Below are 18,137 nucleotides of genomic sequence, written 5' to 3' on the forward strand. Positions count from 1 at the left end.
TGTAGCATCTCACCACATAGGTGTTGGCTCAATCCTAGACTGTCAAACCCAGTAATGTGTATTTTGGTCCCTTCCAAGAATATGCAAGACCCCCCGCCCCCAGCATGTGTGTGTTTGTTGAACTTCCTCCCAGCAGGGAAGTGAAGGAGGCACCTTTGGAAACCATCTTTGCTTGCTTTCCTTGTCCACCCACATTCTCTCAGAAGGGCAGCATTTGCATAATGCTGTTTTGAGATGACAGTGGCATTCGCTGGTGGGCTGTTCTCCTGGTAGGCAGAGTGACTGTGTTGAAGATGTAGGGGTGGGAGGGAACACCAGGCTGTTACGGTCTCCCTCCCTATTTGCCTTCCAAGTCAGAAGGGAACACTCAGGATAATTTTCTCTGCATGGATCAGGAACCTAAGAGGCAAGGATGAGAAGAAACCCAACGAGGTTCATCCAAGTTAGACAACCAAAGTGGGCCAAGTACTGTGATAAGGGATTCAGATGGGGATACCAGGAAGTCTTCCCAACATCCTCAGTGAGCAGTCTGTTTTACCAGAGAGGACACAGATGGTGTTTGCTGCTTCTCTTGTTACTGTGAGCAAATGCCTCACAAAACAGCTTAAGAGAAAAGGGATTTATTCTGGCTCGGGACACAAGAAGATACAGTGTACACTTCGAGTCCATGATGAGATGTCTGGTAGGGGAAGCATTTGACTGGGACCCTCACATGTACAGCACAAGGTATAGATGGGGCCAGAAGTGGAGTGGAAGCCTTCTGACTGGTGAGTGTGGATTTTAGCTACCTGGGGAAGGCTGATTGCAAAACCAACTTCTGAACCCTAGTGGCTTTGCGAAGTGGGGATGTTTTCTCTCATGTGGAGATTCTCCGGAGAGTTGGATGGAAACCTGATGTCTATCCAAGGTCACAGTTTTGTGTGTCCCAGCCTTCTCTTAGAAACAGTATGCAAAGAGAACATGGGGGGGGTCTTATATGAGAGGTTTCCATGACTCAGGTCTAAATGTAGAACATCATTTCTATTACATTTAATTGGTGGGAATTCCATTACATGGTACCACCTGACCACAGGGAAAGATGGGAAATGCATTCTGGGTCATCAGTCTGGAAGAAGAAGGAAGGAATTGCAGTGACATTATGGAGGTCTCTAATCTCAGGGCTGTCGTGTAGCATTCTGTGGTTGTTATGTAGAGTCGCTTGCTGTGTGAGAGTGTGTGGTACCTGGTGATAAACTGACATAATAGTGGTCCCCAAAGACTGTGTTACCTGGTGGGTTACAGCAGTCTTAGTTTATGGAAGCATGCACCAACACCACCATACACCACCTCTTTGAAAGAAAAACGGTTTATTTTAATCTTACATTTATGAATGCTTTGTACATGTCTGTGCACAGAGGCATGTGGTGCCTGCAGAGACAAGAAGATGGCATCAGATCCTTTGGAACTGGAATTTCAGATGGTTACGAGCTATCCTGTGGGCACTGGGAATAAGAGAACCTGCATCCTCTGGAAGAGCAGCCAATACTCAGCACACACTGAGCCATCTGCCCAGCTCCATGTCAATACCTTTTATATGCATTTATTACAGCATATCTCTATCATTAACCCACATACAAGGCCCTCTGAGTTCCATGCTTAGGCTAAGATACAACGCTGCACATGGCAGAGCCAGGAATAGAACCCAGTGAGTCTGAGACTGGATTCTCACTCCTCTGAGGGCCAACCAAAGTTCTGTGCCTCTGGACACTACGGATGCTCTGTGTAATAGGTGGTGTTGGTCACAGACTTATGGGTTGTCCCCACCTACTGCCAGGCTATCTAAGCCCTGGGTCCAAGAAAAGTTCATGTTGTAAGTATCTGACTCAGAGTCTGGCCTGTCAAACTCCTGGCTTATGTGGTGATCAGAGACTCCGCCAGGAGTGATAGGTGACTGAATCACTGTGATTCTCCCTGGGCAGGCTGGGCTGTCATTAGTATTCAGTAGGTTTTACTGTTCAGATAAGCCTTTAAGAGACAACTCACATTAACACGCACTCTGCTGAATGTCTCCCTTTGTTGATCTTTCTTGAGTATGGAGCCAACGATTTTCCATACTTTTTGAGCAGCAAAAGGGGAACACTGGAATGGTGATTTCCTTTGAGGGGCATGTCCAGAAGTCTGTTTTTAGCAACATTAGCAATGTGGCTAAATATGAACATAAGTGTAAACTGTGAGTATTTGTCATGCTTTATAAAGGGCATATTCTCTGTCTGTCTGTCTGTCTGTCTGTCTTCCCCTGCATCCTCACTGCCCCACGCTAGGTATGTTTCAATTCCCCCTCCCTCTTTTCTGTGACGCTCTTCATGGAAAGCTGAGATATATAACCATGAGAGGTCTGAGCATGTGATTTCTTCATGTAGGAACACAGGGTCCATTTATCTTCTCTGCTGACTGGGAGGGTACTTCCAAGCCTGTGATTTCTATGTGTGTAGTTCTTCCAAAGTCCAGGTCTTCCTATGCTTCACCAGTGTTGTCTGTGCCGTGCCAAGCTCTGCACTTGACCCTGTGTCCTCTGACATGGGTAAAAATGGCCTTGCAGGTTGCAGGTAGAGTTCTGTTGTAAGAATTCTTCTGGGGAGCTGTAAACAGTGTCTACCCATTTCTCAGAAGGTCTCAATGACAATCCCAAGTTCTATTCCTCTTAAGCTCACCTTGGGGAACCAATGAGTTTACTGGGCTTACTCACAGAGTAATACAATAATTCTAAAAGGTGGTCCACAATTCAACTATTATTGAGTCTTAAGTCAGAGAAAGACTACTATAAGCATCTGCTTGTGGCAATGAGAAAGCAAAAGAGTAAAATCAAGTCAGAGAAGGACAAACAGACTTTCAACTTTCTCATGGGTGAAGGGTTACTGGAAGAATTGTCAGTCACCATAAGGCATTCCCTTAGCAATATTGATGGAGGATCCCCTTCCCCTAGCCTCCCATTAGTCTTCCCCGGTCACATCTCCTTTCTGAGACTCCGAGGACATGTATAATTAGGGCCAAAGTGCATACAAATGTCAGGGAACAGCAGTTGGACAATCAAGAGACTGTCCAGTGGCCCTCCCCTCCCTTATTCCATGAAGGAATAGCAACAGTCACAGGCCTGGTGGTGACTGATGCTTGCAGACAGACCCAGCGATCTGATGACAATAGCAGCTGTTTTGCTTAGGGAATGACCCACTGCCCCTGTGACAAGATCCAAGAGTCACTACTTGTTTGATGGTGATTAAGTGGATTTGGAGAGATTTCTAGGTTCAGATGCATGAGATATAGTAACAAATAACATCTGTTGTCACCAAAAATGGCAAAGTACAAACCACGGGTGACTTTCAGTAAATCCCAGAACTGGCTTTTGGGACTCAGAGAAAAGACAGTTTCCCCGTGAGCCTACAGTATGTGCAGTATTCACCCATATATAGAGGGAACAGTAAAGGGTTCCCTGGAGCCTGGAGCCAATGTAGGTAAGGCTCTTCTTGCTTAATGGAACCCCAGAGGCTTTATTTATTAGACTTGGAGAGGAATGTTGGTCAGCATGCTGAATGACAAGGAAGGAGAGCCTTGAATCTGTGTGATCCAGGGAGGGAATGCAGGACAACAGCAAAAATCAGGTCAGCTCCTGGGAATCAAGGCATGGCTTCCACCCTCCCTTCCTCCCTCCCTCCTTCCTTCTTTCCTTTCTCCTCTTTTTTTCTCCATTTCCTCCTACCATAAACCTGTTGTTTTAGCCCACAGACATTTAGACAGTACTCTACATGTCTTATTTCATGCCAAGTGACCAGAGTGACACAGTGTCCTTGCCTATATAAAGCTCGCTCCAGGAAGGGGGTGAAGGCATGGATGGAGGGCAGTCATCCGTTCCTAGGGTGGGATGTGTTGAATGCTGGCAGATGGCCAGACGGGTGGGAAAGGGATTGTCACTTGCAGCTGAGCAGACCCATGTGTGTCAGTTTGGGGACACTTTTCTGCAGAAAGAATATTTGAACTGAATACCAAAAGTTGTTCTGACTCCCAACTACAAAACCTTATGCAAACCTTCCGCAAAGGATTGGGAGCTTCAAACGGAACCAACCCGTGTGCATGAAGTATGGAGAGTGGGAAGCAGTGATGTTTACAGCTTCTATCTACATCAGCTCGGTGCAGAGGCTTTCTTCCTTTCTCCTGTTGAAAGGGTAACCTGTTCACTTTGTGTTGCTCACTGGGCTAGTGAAAGAGGTCTGTGAGATGTTCTGTTCATGACAGGTAAGGAGTGGGACTCTGCTCTCCAGTGTATCCCTCCCCACCTTTCACTTTGAACACACAGCAGGAAAAGGAAAAGATGATACGACTCATTTTTCTGGCTACAGGTCAGCTTGAGGGTGCAGGCTGCTCTTACTGCCGCTAGGATGTGGCTTCCAAAGCAGCAGAAAGAGGGCTAAGCTATGATGCTCTGAGCTGGCGCCCAACCCCTCTGAAGGCTGCTCCATTCTCAAGCTCTTTCTAAGGTTTCTCTTCCTGGGATTGTGAGGGCACAGATGTCAATCAAAAATATGATGGACTGAGGTGGCATCTGGCAGGACACAGTCACAGAGGTGGCACAGGCTAGAGCTGGACACTGGGGACCCCACTGAGCCCAACGGTCAATGAGATGGACCTATTCTTGTGGAAAAGGGATGGTACTGAAGGAGCGGCCAGGATAATGGGGCATTTCTCAAATGACTTAGGAAAGCAGATGTTTGCTATGTGAGAAGAAATTATTTTAGTATTTTAAGACACGGCATTGCTGGAGCGGCACATAGCAAGGAAATGACAACCCTGAAACAAACAGTTGAGAATTTATGAGCCATGTTTTGATTATTTAGAGTCCAATCTAAAACCTTTCTGTAGCTTCTTCTTGTGAACAGGAAAGATTTTAGCTGAAAGGCTTGGGGCCTCACAGATGTTGGGCCCTGAACAAGTGGGTTTCCAGTCATTCAACCATAGCTTAAGCCAGCTCTCAAGCTGTTTGCTTCCAGGGCCATTTTACACTCTTAAAACTAACCATAGCCTAAAGAACGATGTTTTTCTAATGTAGGTTATGGGCCAGTGGGCCACTGAAAGGGTAAAGGAGCTTGCTGCACAAGTTCAGAGAGCTGAGTTTGATTTCCCAGGAATCATGTAAAGGCAGAAGGAGAGAGACAGTTCCACAGTCATCCTCTGTTGTCCATATATATGCCCCCACAGTTTCTGTGGCCCCAAAGTCACAAAAAACATAACAATAACAGTAGACTCTTTTAAAAAGTTTTAAAAGGTAAGTCACACCTATAAATGTCAGAATAGAAATGTACGCCGAGGATGTTTCAGAACAGTTATTATTTCTTTAATAATGACCATACTCAGTATAATCATATAACCAGCACGAGCAAGACTGTCCAATGCACAGAAGGTTACAGAATTCTGCTCCCTTTGAGATTCTATGACCAAATGCAGTAAGTAGGGTGCCATATAAACAATTCTCGCTTATTGCTCAGTTCTGAGGCTGGGAAGTTCAACATCAAGGCACTGCTAGACCAAGGCTCTAGTGATGAGTCTCCTCCTGGTTCACACACAGGTGTCTTCCACGGGTATCCTCATGGTGACTGGTGGAGGAATTCTCTAGGTTCTTTTAGCAGGGACATTAGCCTTGTTCATGAGGATTTTTCTCTCCTCCTATCAGACAAGAAGTTACAGGTTGGACATATGAACCTGGAAGCAGGAAGGGAGTGAGGGGCAATTTTTAAAACAACTACAACAAAACCATTTTATTGAGATCAGCATTACATAATGTTTTGATAAGTCTCTTTGGTACCTGGTGTGATGGCAGAAAGCTGGAATGTCATACCTGCTGCCGCCTCAGTCGGCTGTGCTATGTGGGATGTGCGGTTGTGGTTGGAAATGAATCACGTTCTTCACAATGGCGTGGAAACTTAGAATGGAGTATTTTACAGCATCTTCAGATAACTGTAGATATTCTTATTCCACAGTGCTCCTGAAATCATAAAATCATAGATTTTAGAGCTTGGTTGTGATATAGAACCCCCTTTCTTAGTGGATAATATGCACTTGACAGCATCTATGGTCTCCAGTCCTAGAGGCTGGACAGATGGTTGAATGTTTAAGAACATTTGCTACTCTTGCAGTGAACCTGAGTTCAGTTCCCCAGTTCCAAGCATCCATACTGGGCAGCTCACAACTGCCAGTAATTCTAGCCTGGGGGATTCAATATCCTCTCCTGGCTCCCAAGGGCACCTACACATGTGAGCATGCACACATAGATACACATGAAATAAAACAAAAATAAACTGCTAAAGTTCACTGGTCCATGCTGTACTCTGACTCTTGCATCTTTTACCCAGATATATATATTTTTTTCTTTTTGGAACATGATGCATTGGTCCTTTAGAGAAGTCGGGATCCTGAGTGACCTTCTGAGTGTGACTGTGTTCTGTCACATAGAACACTAATCTCTGTCACACACATCCCTACTCATAGGGCTGGTCATCTGCCAGTGTCCTCTGGCCCTCTATGGTAGTGGGGGCAAATTTTGAAAATTTTATTTTTTCTCCTTGAGTTTTTGTCTTTGAGGGGAAATAGCAATGATTTTCTTTGAAGCGACAAACCTTGGAAATAAGCAGACAAATTCCCAAGGGCTCTTTTATTTGGTTGTTGTTCTTGTTGTTTTCTGTCAGTCGGTCTTCCAACAGGGTTCCATGAAATAGTAGCCAGTTCATTTTCCCTTAAGATAACCTAAGCATTCAGGAGAGTGCTGTGTGGTTCTGGGTGTACATGCATTCTTGTTTGGCAGAGCTAACAGGAATAATTCACACAGTGGTTTGTGGGCTTGGCTCCTTATTCCACACTGTCCAGGAACCTCAGAGGGCAATGGATTTTTGTGAGGTTTAATGGAAGGCTTACCTACAGTATCTACATATTCAGACTCTCTCCCCAAACTTCTGACCACAACTTTATTGCTGAGAGCAGAGCTCAGTGTCCCCTGAGCACATCTCCCAGGGTCCTCCCAGCTGCTGGGACCTGATTCCTGTTTACTTGGATTTTTGTTGCTGAGATTCCACCATACCAGCTGTCCCCCTGTGTTTTGTGCCTTCCCTCCCTTCCTGGACAGAACTTCCAGGCTTATCTTGGCACAACTCTGTCTGTCCTCGAACTTCCTGTCCCCAAGTGTTGGCAGAAGGCTTGCTTTGATTTTATTGTCTCTGGCCTACAGGATCTGTCACTTGGAACCAAGTCCCCTGGAACCTCAGGGGCCACTTCTTTTGCCTCCTTTTTTTTTGCTCCCTCCTGCTGTGTTTTCCATGGTCTTTCCTGCTAGAATACACTCTTCAAAGCTCAACCCTGTGTGGCCAGCTCAGCCCAGAATGGCTCTTCATTCTGAGTTCTGATGCTCTCCCAAGAAATTCCTTCTCTGTTTCATCAGGTATGACTTGTGCTGTCTGATGGGTGACTAGGGTTACCCAAGGTCATGGTTCCCTCACCAGGGTCACCTGGGGCCTTAGAAATCAATCACATACTTCTTAAAGCAAGTCTACATCTTGAACTTTCTGCCTTCCTCCCTCCCCCAGTCTAAAGCATGCCATGTGTTCATTCTACCCCCTGGTAAGGGGTCTGTATGACTCTGGTTTCCTTCTTGCTTTTCTGATAGAGCCGGGTACTTGAGAATTCCCCTGGTCGCTTGGGTGGTCAGGGTTTCAAGAGGTGTTGTGGTGGTGTGTGTTCTTTAAAAGGTCTACATTTAAGTGTGTGTGTGTGTGTGTGTGTGTGTGTGTGTGTGTGTGTGTATTTGTGTGTGTGTGTGTATATGTGTGTGTGTGTGTGTGTGTGTGTGTGTGTGTGTGTATGACAGCTCCTTTGTCTTTTGATGCTCTCTCTGCCTGTGGGGAATGAGATGTAAATGTGTCCTTTGCTGGCGCTGGGTGGAGAGGAATTTAGTAGTGACAATCTTTTTTTTTTTCATTTATTGATTAAACTTAGCTGCTACATGCTTTTCAGCCAGAAACAGAACTCAAGCACTTTTGCCCTCTGAATTGTTTCTTTACTTATGGATTCTGGTGGCACACAGTTTTCATTCATTCAAAATATGCAAGTTGAGCAATGACTCTAACTAGGCACCACATGAGGTGCTTTTGAGGACAAAAGGACATCAGGTAGGACAGAATTCACAACTAGGAAGACCCATGGCAGTGAGGCAGAACCTGTGGGATGGTCCTGGGAGATGTGGGGACTAAGGTGGGACTAACTTATGTTCCCCGATGGAAACCCCAGGGTGTGGGGGCTTCATCCACACTATTCTGGAAAACCTTCCAAAGGTTTTCCTTCTCATGGTTGCAATCTGAGGGCAGTTTCTCAGAAAAGACCTGGAAAGTGCTAGATTTTTGCAAAAGAGCACATAAGTATATTTTCTGGGGTTGGTGTGGGTGTGTAGTAAGATGGCCTAAGGCTCTTGATTCTATGTTGTGATAAAGACAAGAGAACAGTAGCTGAGCATCAGGTTAGCTCTCAGTGTCCCCTTAGGGTGGGCACATCAGAGCTGTTTATACTCTACAGACAGACCCGAGCTTGCCATGGGGTGGGGGTGGGGTGTGGATCCCCATTGTTTATAACTGAGTGCAGGCCAACAGATGGGCACATGAACTCCTCACAGGAAGGGCAATGCTAATGAGGAGCCTCACATAGCTCCATAAATGTCCTCTGCCATCTGGGCCCCGCCCGTCTCCCTGACCCCCTACCCAACTGCCTCATTCTCTCATTCCTCTTCCACCCTCTGACACCCCAGCTTTGATTCGGCTCTGGGACCTTTGCCTTCTGCTTCCTCTGCCTGCAGTGTCAGGTTTTCTGCTTCTTTCTAACCACCCAACTGACACCGTGCCACCCTTCCCAGTGCCTCTGTGCCATTTTCCTTTGTGCACCTGAGACTCCTTGATCCATCTGCTCCCTTGCTGTCTTTCTCCAGCAGGAGGCTATAAATTTCATGAGGGCAGGGGCTTGGTCTTATTCATCTCCATGTCTCATCTGACACAGGCTGGTCTCTAATAAATACACACTGAGTGGAGGCTGTTAATCTTTGTACGAAGAAAGTCAGTCCCAAGGAGGAGAGGCTCCCAGCAGGTGCCAAGATGGCCTCTCTGGATGCTTCATTCACTCCAAATGTGAAACAGCCATGTGCATTCTTTGTAGACCTTAGATGAGATTTCTGGCTTCCTCTGTAAGCCTAGCAAGGAGGGGGGGGGTTGGAGGTACCTAGTGGAAACCTAGCCAGGAGGGTCACAATATCTGGTAGGATTGAAAATCCAAAGGAAAGTGACATCTGCCTCCTTAAGTCTTACTGATTGCAACTTTAAGGCTGTCAGAGTGTAGAGTGTATGATGGGGGAAGGGCAGTGGCCTAGGTTCAGAAGTCAGCTGGGGTTTTCCTATCTTATCTCCTGTCTCCATGCTTGGATCCCTGTTCAACTTCAAAATAGCAAATCAGTTAGCAGCTCGTTTGGGTGAGAAGTGCAGAAAGCCCTGGCTTCCTGGCCTTCCCAGGAAGGCAGCGATTACTCAGCCAACACTTTTGGTTCCGGTTAAGGGATGTTTGTAACCCAGATGGAAATGAACCCATGGTTTTAGTTAGAACCAGTGTAGTTTTGTATTTCAAGTCCAATCTCTTGCCCCAACTCCTCCTCTCTGCCCTGGGCTTAATGTCCCCTGGGCCCACACTCTAACCCTGCTCTTTGCTCAGCCTTAGGGTGCTTCTGTCCTGTGTCTTTGATCAACTCAGACAGATGAGGCTCCTCTGGCTGTCACAGCTGGGACACAGCAAGCCTGCTTCTCTTGGGGCATGAGCAAGAGACAAAAGATGCACAGAACATAAATTGTTCTCAACACACACTGCCTTCTTTTCAGGGCTGTGGGGAGCTGAGAAACAGGCCCCACACAATGCTGGGAGGATGCTGCACTGGGGCTGGAGGAGGAGAACGACCACAAGGAACCCACAACAGCCTAGTCCGGGGCAGGTCTAGTCCCCTGGTCCCATGGCATGGTGATGTCGATGATCAGGCAGAGTTGTTCATTTGCATCCTAAATCGTGCTGAATCCAGGCTGACAAGCCATGCTGGGTGGGGGTGGCAGGTGGCATGGACCAATAGTCACGGGAACTGTTGGTGTGGCATATTGGCTAACTGCAGCTGCATGTTCCTGACGGCCAGGCGTTCTGCCTGGGTGGTGCCCATCTCTTTCAGCTGTCAAGTATTTTGACTGTTATTCCTGTGGGGAGGTCTCAGGTATGCACAGGTCAATGGCTGAGCAGCCTGATCATAGCACTGTGGACACTTGAACTAGAAAGTGAGCGAGTTCCCCGGCAGAACAGCAAAGGGAGGGGCTTCAAGTGGAGGAAATATCTGAGCAGAGCCCTGAGAAAGTCTGGAGAATTCTCATGTGTCTTGGGGATAGTCCTGTGAAAGCCTTTGGTCAGGAAGACCATGTTGGGGGATGAATAGGACTTTCATCTGCACTGGGGACCAAGAGTAGGTATGAGTATGCTGGTGCTTGCACAGAAGGCTTGTATCTGGAAGCAGCCTAGAAAATCTGGTCCCAAAAAGCTTTTGTCTCATGGTGAAGTGGAAAACAAGGCTGAGGCTACTCAGTTACAAGAAAGCCTCTTATGCAGAGATAACTGTCTGCTGTCTGTCCTATCTTTAGCTCCCTCTCTCTCTCTCTCTCTCTCCCTCTCCCTCTCCCTCTGCCCCCTCCCTCCCTCTTACTTCCTTCCCCTCCTTCTCCCCTCCATCTTAAGCTGTAAGATACAGAACTGTCCATCATCTATAGACCCCCACTCTGGCCATGCATTTAAGCCTAGGAAACCCTCTGTGCTGATGACTCCGGATGTCTTTTGTTGAGCTGTCAGAGCCTATGAAGACCCCTCACAGCTGAGACCTCCAAGTCACAACCCAGTTTACCATGGTGCAGACCTAGGCTGTGGGAACCACATCCTCTATGGTTCTGTTCCCCAGTGTTCCCAAGCTCTGTCCTCACTGGAGCTGAGGTAAATGTGGACCAGCTCTGATACTCCAGGCTTAGTGAATTGATTTGTCCCAATCATTTCTCGGCATAGCCTCTGAACACGTAGGAATGAGCTCTGGAGTTTATTTAGAAAGGACACAGCATCAATTGATCGTAATCAGATGTACCTTCTTGCTGTCCTTCTGCCTGTGGAGCTCTGGGTGTCAGGGGCAGAGCCCTTGTCTGTGTGGTTTCAGGTTATGCCCTGTGTCGATGGAGAATTCTGGCACTCTCCCAAGTTGGAAGCCTGAGGGGAAGGAGGTGGAGACGGATCCACCCTCAGCTTGGTTCATGCAGGAAAGCTCTGCCCTGTCTCCTTAACGTATTGACATTCACAGAAGTACTTGTGACAGACAGCACAGGACTCGATCCAGTTTGGAAATCTCTCTTTGAAGGTTGCTTTTTATTATAGTTTTAAAATGTGTCCCTGTGGTGGATGAATGTGTTAGCGTTGGCATGTGAGTAAAGTAGGTGCTTGTGGAAGTGTGGGGGGTGTCTTGAATTTTCCTTTATCACTCTCCACATAATTTTTGAGTCGTGGTCTCTCAGGTGGAGCCCACTGATTGGCTAAGCTGTGTAGCCAGTGAGTGATAGGCATCACCTGTATTGGTTCCTCCAGCCACGGCATGATTAAAGATGCAGCCTTTACATGTATGGTGGATGTCAGAACTTAGAACCCCTTGTTTGTGTAGCAAATGCTTTGCTGTCTGATATCCCCCATATCCTCAGCCCTTGGAGAACTTTTTTTTTTTTTGAGATGAGGGAGCTAGCTGCGTCTGTTGGCAAGCTTGTCATCTGGAAACCCGGTCACACTCGGAGAGAAGGTGTCCTCAGGGTAGTGGTTGTGGAGTGCTGAGACCCTTAAGAGGTGACAGAGGGAAGAGGCCCTCACTGGTCCCCCTCGGATGCTTTTATATCCCTGTCTGCCCATTTATCTTCTCTGCTTGCCCGTACCCTGCCACACTGCCATGTGATGGGAGGAAGTAGAGCTCAGGGGCCCTCACCAGAGAGCTTCCATCCTGTTTAGACTACTCAGCCATCAAAAGCGTGATCTCAGCAGTCTTTGTAAGTGCTTCCCAGCCCCAGGTTTTGTTATAGTGACAGAAACTGGACTAACACAGATAAATGGTGATGGCTGGCCCTCAACCAGCATTCGCTGAAGCCTGCTGTGAGCAGACCAGGGCGCCCAGCAGGGACGAAGGCTTTCTCTTCCGTCCTTGTACTTGGCCAGCAGTGTGCCCGGACTCCATCTTTCCCCTACTGGGCTTGTATCTGCCTACAGCCAGCTGCTAGTCAGCTCCAAATATCTTCTGAGATGCTGTTGGCCAGGCAAGCCAGGCTTCCATTCTAGTTGAGCACAGCTCCAGAAGTGACTTCATCTATGTCCCTCCTTCGTCCTCTGCTCTCTCCCTCCCATCTCCCCTTCCTTCCTATCTGAGATTGGCAGGCACACATGTCCCCATCCTTTAGGGTTGGCTGCTCCAAGCCTTAGGTTCTTTGCTATGGATACAGCCCCACTGCATTCTAAGCAGGTATAAAATTTCACAAAGAGTTTGTAGGGAACAGTTGATGGGGGAAGACTTCCCTTTTTTTGCCCCACCTTCAACCTTGTGAGAGCAGCAGAAATCCAGTGGGAAGGTGAGGGCCCCAAGGTTCCTGTTGGTCTTACACATAGGCAGCCCATATATACTTGCAACATGCAATGCAGACATCCCTCACCTCCTCACTCGGGGGGAGGGCTCTGCTACCAAGGTACCTTGTTGCTTTTTGTCATTTTCTTGAAAAGCTTGGAATTCTGGTGAAGGAAGAAAAGATGAAAAAGAGCTTCTTCTTAACTGGCTCAAGGCCACCCCACACACCACCAGGTGTACTCAGTCTGCAGTTTGCTTTGTAATTAAAGTTTCTTCTCCCCACAGGAAAGCTGAACACTGGGTTAGTGTTCTCCCACTCAGACAGGGTGCTTTGGGGGGAGTACTGGCATGGAAAAGGGTTATTGAGCCTTTGGTGTAGAGTCTGAGTTTTCTTCCTGTCTCCTCCTAGCCAGTAACTCACAGATGCGTCTTCTCTGGACCCTTGCACATTGGTGGCTGCTGAGGTTTTTCTGGCCTGCCTTTCTCCTTGGTCCTCATTCCATAGCTCAGGATGTTATCAGCCTCACAATTCAGATATATTCTGGAGCATCACAGAGTCCTCTGTTGGATCCACCCACACACGTGCAGTCTCCATTTTGCCCCCAGGCAATGTTGACCAGAAAACAATTCCCCTGAGAGTCATTCAGAAGGTCCTAACTTTTTGGGACAATTTGAAATTTCATGATGAAGGCCACAGCCTGGTCTTGAGGCTTGGTTAGTCTTTCCAAATTAGGTTCTCTCTGGTCTTAGACCTTCTGTGTCTCTGAAATGCTACATTTTTCTTACTTTTTCTTACCCTTCCCTGTAATTGTATATGTGCATGTGCATACATGTATTTGCTTGTGCACATAGAGCTCAAAGGTTAATGTTTGGGTCTAGAGATAGCTCATTGGTTAAGAGCCTTTGCTGCTGTTCCAGAAGATCTAAGTTCAATTCCCACAATACATGTCTCACAGCGTACAGCTCCCTACAACTCCAGTTTAAGATTTCATGCCTTATTCTGGCCTCTAGAGGCCTCTGCATGCACCAGGTACATAAACATACACTCAGACACATATACACATACTCATGGGATAAAAATAAATCAGTCATTAAAAGAAAAGATTTACCATCACAAGAACAAATAAAGGTCTTGGCATCAGGCTGACAGTCCAGTTGGTAGCCCAGATAGTTTGACAACTTTCAGTCTGAGACTTGTTTTTTTGTCTGCAGCAAACATTCTGTAATCTTTCTAGGGGAAGTCTGAGGGTTTTCCTCTGTGGTTTGGAATGCTAATCTCTTTCATATGGTCACTGTGAGATGGAAAGGAATGCTACACTTTCAGAGTGGTTGGTGTGACATGAGAATGTTTGCCCGGCTCCTTCCCTCTCCTGCCCACTATCCTCTCTTCTAGTTGTATCTGGTTAGAACAGCCTTTTGGAACTCATTTCTTTGGCAAATGAGTTGAATATGATTGTCAGACATTTAGATTTTTCTCTAAATTAATCCAGACCCTGGACTGAAGCCAGGATGAGGCTATGCATGGAACCATATTTTGATGAGCAGGGGTAGGGGGTAAACCCAAGACCTGACACTCGAGTCTGTGCCCTTGAACCCAATGTAGTTATGCAGGGAAGATTGTGCTGTCTAGAGAGGGTAGCCAGTGCACTCACGTACTCCAAGGATTTAAGATATGTTAGGTTGCTTCTGCATTTCTGAATTTCTACAGATGGAAACCAGGCAGCACTGTAGTTCAGAGAATGAGCTTGAATGTTTTTATGTCTTTCCTTGTAACCTTGGGCTACATCTTACTCTGGTTTTTGTTCCTATCACAAAATACTCGAGGCTTGGTGATTAGTAAGGAATAGAATTTTACCTGGATGACAGTTCCAGAGCCTGGAGATTCCAAGAACATGGAGCCATATTGGTTGGTATTTTGTCAGGCTCTACTTGCTGTATCATAGCATGGTAGAGGGTGTCTGGGCTGTAAAGAACAAGTGTGCTAGCTCAGGTCTCTTGTTATAAAGTCACTAATGCCACAACATTGGGGGCTCCACCTTCATGATTTAATTCTAATTATCTTCCAAATTCTCACCTTGGGGATTTGGTATTAAGTTTATGGGACATGAACTTTGGGGGACAAATTCAAACCATAGTAGGCTTAGTACTTCAGTTGACTCTCTCAAATAGGTTCTCCAGTGAAACATGGGCCAGGTCTTGTGAAAATGCATTGCAATAGGAACAGTGTATGTTCTTTCTACATATGTTGTCATTATTATCAATATCTATGGTGGGTATGATCATATATGCCATAGAAATATTTAAAAATGTTTCCTCCTCAAAGTGGCCACATTGATACTCCATTTTTCTTTTTCTCTACAGTAGTTGATGGCATACAGATGGAACTCTATACTTATGAAATGTTTCCATCTTTTCTTTTCTACCTCCTCACATTCCCTTTCCCTTTGTCTCTATATAACCCATATATGCTGTACTAGGCTCCGGGTAGGGTGGGAGAATGTAAGGTTGGCTGAATGCCAGAGTCTCATGTAAAAGAAAACACAGGGCACAAATCTCAAAACATGAGAACTAAGTTCATTTGTTGCACAAAAGACATGTTGAAGTCATATCTAACTGAAGAAACCAAGACTTAGAAGGAGAAAGGACTAGGACCCAGGTCTCAAGCTTATGAACAGCCCCTGTGGCTATCTTTTCAGAGTCTGGAGCTTCAAGGGTGAGGAAGAATCTTGCCCTGGACAATAAGGAGAAGCTTCTGCAGAATGAGTCTTGAACTGAGTCTTGGAGGATGCTCAAGATTTTAGAAGGCAAATATGTGGAGTGGGAAGGCACTGCTTAGACCAGGTAAGAACTTGAGCAAAGGTACGTCTATGTAAAGACAGAAATGGAACAAGGGATGTCAAGTGTCTTTATAGTAGATGGCAGGTGCTTTGCAACATCCAGAGAGTCTGTGACCATGGGTGCATCTCCAGTACAATGGACTTCCTTTCATTCTTTGACAAAAATGAATTAGTTATGTCAATGAGCTTGTGGTCTGGACATTAGGGCTTAGGTTGTGTTCTTCATAGGAGGATGGAGTCATCCACTGGGCACATGTAGCTAGTTGAACCCCAAATACTTAAAGAAACTTGAACTAAGAGACCAGTGAATAATACCTCATGCTGTCATAGATATTAATTTTCATGCTTTGGGACTGCCAGGCTGGAGCAAACAAGTCTTCAGCCTCCTGGGAGTGTTGAGCAACAAGGTTTTATGGGCATGCAGGCTGATTTATATTAATTTCTGCTCCACCCCCGTTCTCCTAACACAATTTTCTTTGCTAGGAGGGATGTTAAGCACTTTCCATCTGTTTGGCATGGCTCCGTTCTCATCCTGAAGCCAGGATTTTCCTTTTGACATCAGCATCACCTGTACTCTTGAGTGTTTTGCTTCCTTCTGGTCATTGTAGAAAGTGCTAGGTGCTAGTGGGTGGTTCTTATTGATGCAAGACAAGATTCTCTTGGGTTTTTGTGTGTGAGAGTGTCTGCAAGTGTGTTTGTGTGTGTGTGTGTGTGTGTGTGTGTGAGAGAGAGAGAGAGAGAGAGAGAGAGAGAGAGAGAGAGAGAGAGAGAGAGAGAGAGAGAAGGTCAGAGGGCAATTTTGGATGGATGTCTTTCTCAATTACTCTTCATCTTGCTATTTTGAGACAGACTCTCTCACTGAACCTTGAATTCACCAATTCATGCAGGTTGGCTATCCAGCAAACACTAGGGAGTCCCTGCCTCTGCCTTCTCAGTGCTCAGTAAAGTGGAAAAGGCAGTAGCTAAGCATGGTTGTGAGGAAGAGCAGGCTGAGCAGGTGAAGCACTGAGTCTAGCTCCTCTGTGGCAGTATCCTCTGTCTGACTGACACACACACACACACACACACACACACACACACACACACAAGTGCTGTTGTCTTAGGAGTGTGTCTCAGTATTTTGAGCTCTGTCTTTACAATTCAAAGCAGCAGCCATGCCCCAGTTAGAATTGTAGCTGCTCTTGCGTTCACATTTTTTATGTGTGGTGTGTGTCTCCATACCTCTGGTAGCTGACAGAAATCCACTTGATGGTCATTAGCTCCTTGTCCTTCTCAGGAGAGCACTAGCAGGTGATGTGTAATATACAAAGCCATATCATGCATCTCTTGGTAGGAGAGTCAGGGCATGGAAGGCAGGCCAGGCTACCACACATGCCTGTCAGTGGACAGGTAGGTTTAGAGAAGATTATCGACCTCACACTCATGCTCAGGTCATATCCTGAGCTGGTTGTTGGCAACAGGCCACTGAACTGCCCTGTGCCTCAATTTACCCATCTTTAAAACAGAGAAAACACATTAGCTTCCTTGCACAGCACCCTTTGAAGACTGAACTATTCAGGTAAAAGATTTCATCAGTCTTCTGACACATGATCCACAACCCAGCCACATTCCTTTAGAAGTAGTACTCTACTTCATCACTTCTTTTGTCCCTATAAGTCACCCAAGCGGTGAGCAAGACATGCACTTGGGTGACCCATGTTTTGGTTTAAGGAACATATATTTAACCATTACCTAAACAAAGATGTCTTACGAAAAAGTGGCTGGTCTTAGCCCCTGTGTGACAACAGTATTTCTGCCACTGACTGCAGCTGTCCAAACACTGCTTTCCAGGCTTTTAAGGAGAATGTGGAGCCACCCACGTCTGCTGAATAAGAATGCACAGGTGGAGCCTAGGGACTTGGGCTTGCAATGCTTCCCTGGGAACACCTCTGCCTAGGGAGTGCTGGGCTCTGTGGTCTGTACTGCTGGGCATGTGGCTCCTGTGTCATCCCAGGGTATGGGGGAAGGGCAAGGGCTCTGGGATGAACAAACACCTTCATAGCTTGATGCCACACAGACTTGATCATTGTAGGCTAAATGGGAGCTTGCAAAAATTTCAGGGGAAGAAAATGGTCACATTTCTGCACTCCAGCTTTTTTCCAGGTCACTGGATCTCTTTCTGGATTAGATAACCTCATTATATATTATGGGCTCTGTGGAGGAAGTCTATTTAAACAGGGTTGAAATGTTCTTTGTTGAGACATTATGTTCAGGCTGGACATGGCTAACAATGAGTTGCCAAAGACAGCTTGGGCCATTGCCAATGGTATTTGGGAACAGTGTTGCCTGGCCATGTGTCTTACTGCTCATTCACAAGTCCTGTTCTCTAAAGGAGTACACAGATCCCTGAGCCCTCACTCCTCTTTTCAGTGGGAGCTGACCTCAGATCTTAGAGGATGAGCACCTTGGGATCTTCTGGAAGCGCAGGCATCTGGCCCGGGGCAGCACTGACTTTGAAGACTTCGATTAAGCACCATAGCCTTAAATACACTGTGCAGAGGGACCTCCCTGCAGCCTAACTGGCTTTGTGCTCCTACCATACAGAATAGTGC

The 18,137-nt window shown here is 46.4% G+C and overlaps 1 protein-coding gene across 1 annotated transcript in view; it reads left to right on the forward strand.

Annotated features, from left to right (window-relative positions):
- GALNT18 (polypeptide N-acetylgalactosaminyltransferase 18) overlaps positions 1–18,137 on the forward strand; it is a 302,943-nt gene that overhangs the window by 29,733 nt on the left and 255,073 nt on the right. The gene's annotated exons all lie outside the window — the stretch shown is intronic.

This window comes from Micromys minutus (genome assembly GCF_963924665.1).
Source record: "Micromys minutus genome assembly, chromosome: 2".
NCBI classification, from domain to species: domain Eukaryota; kingdom Metazoa; phylum Chordata; class Mammalia; order Rodentia; family Muridae; genus Micromys; species Micromys minutus.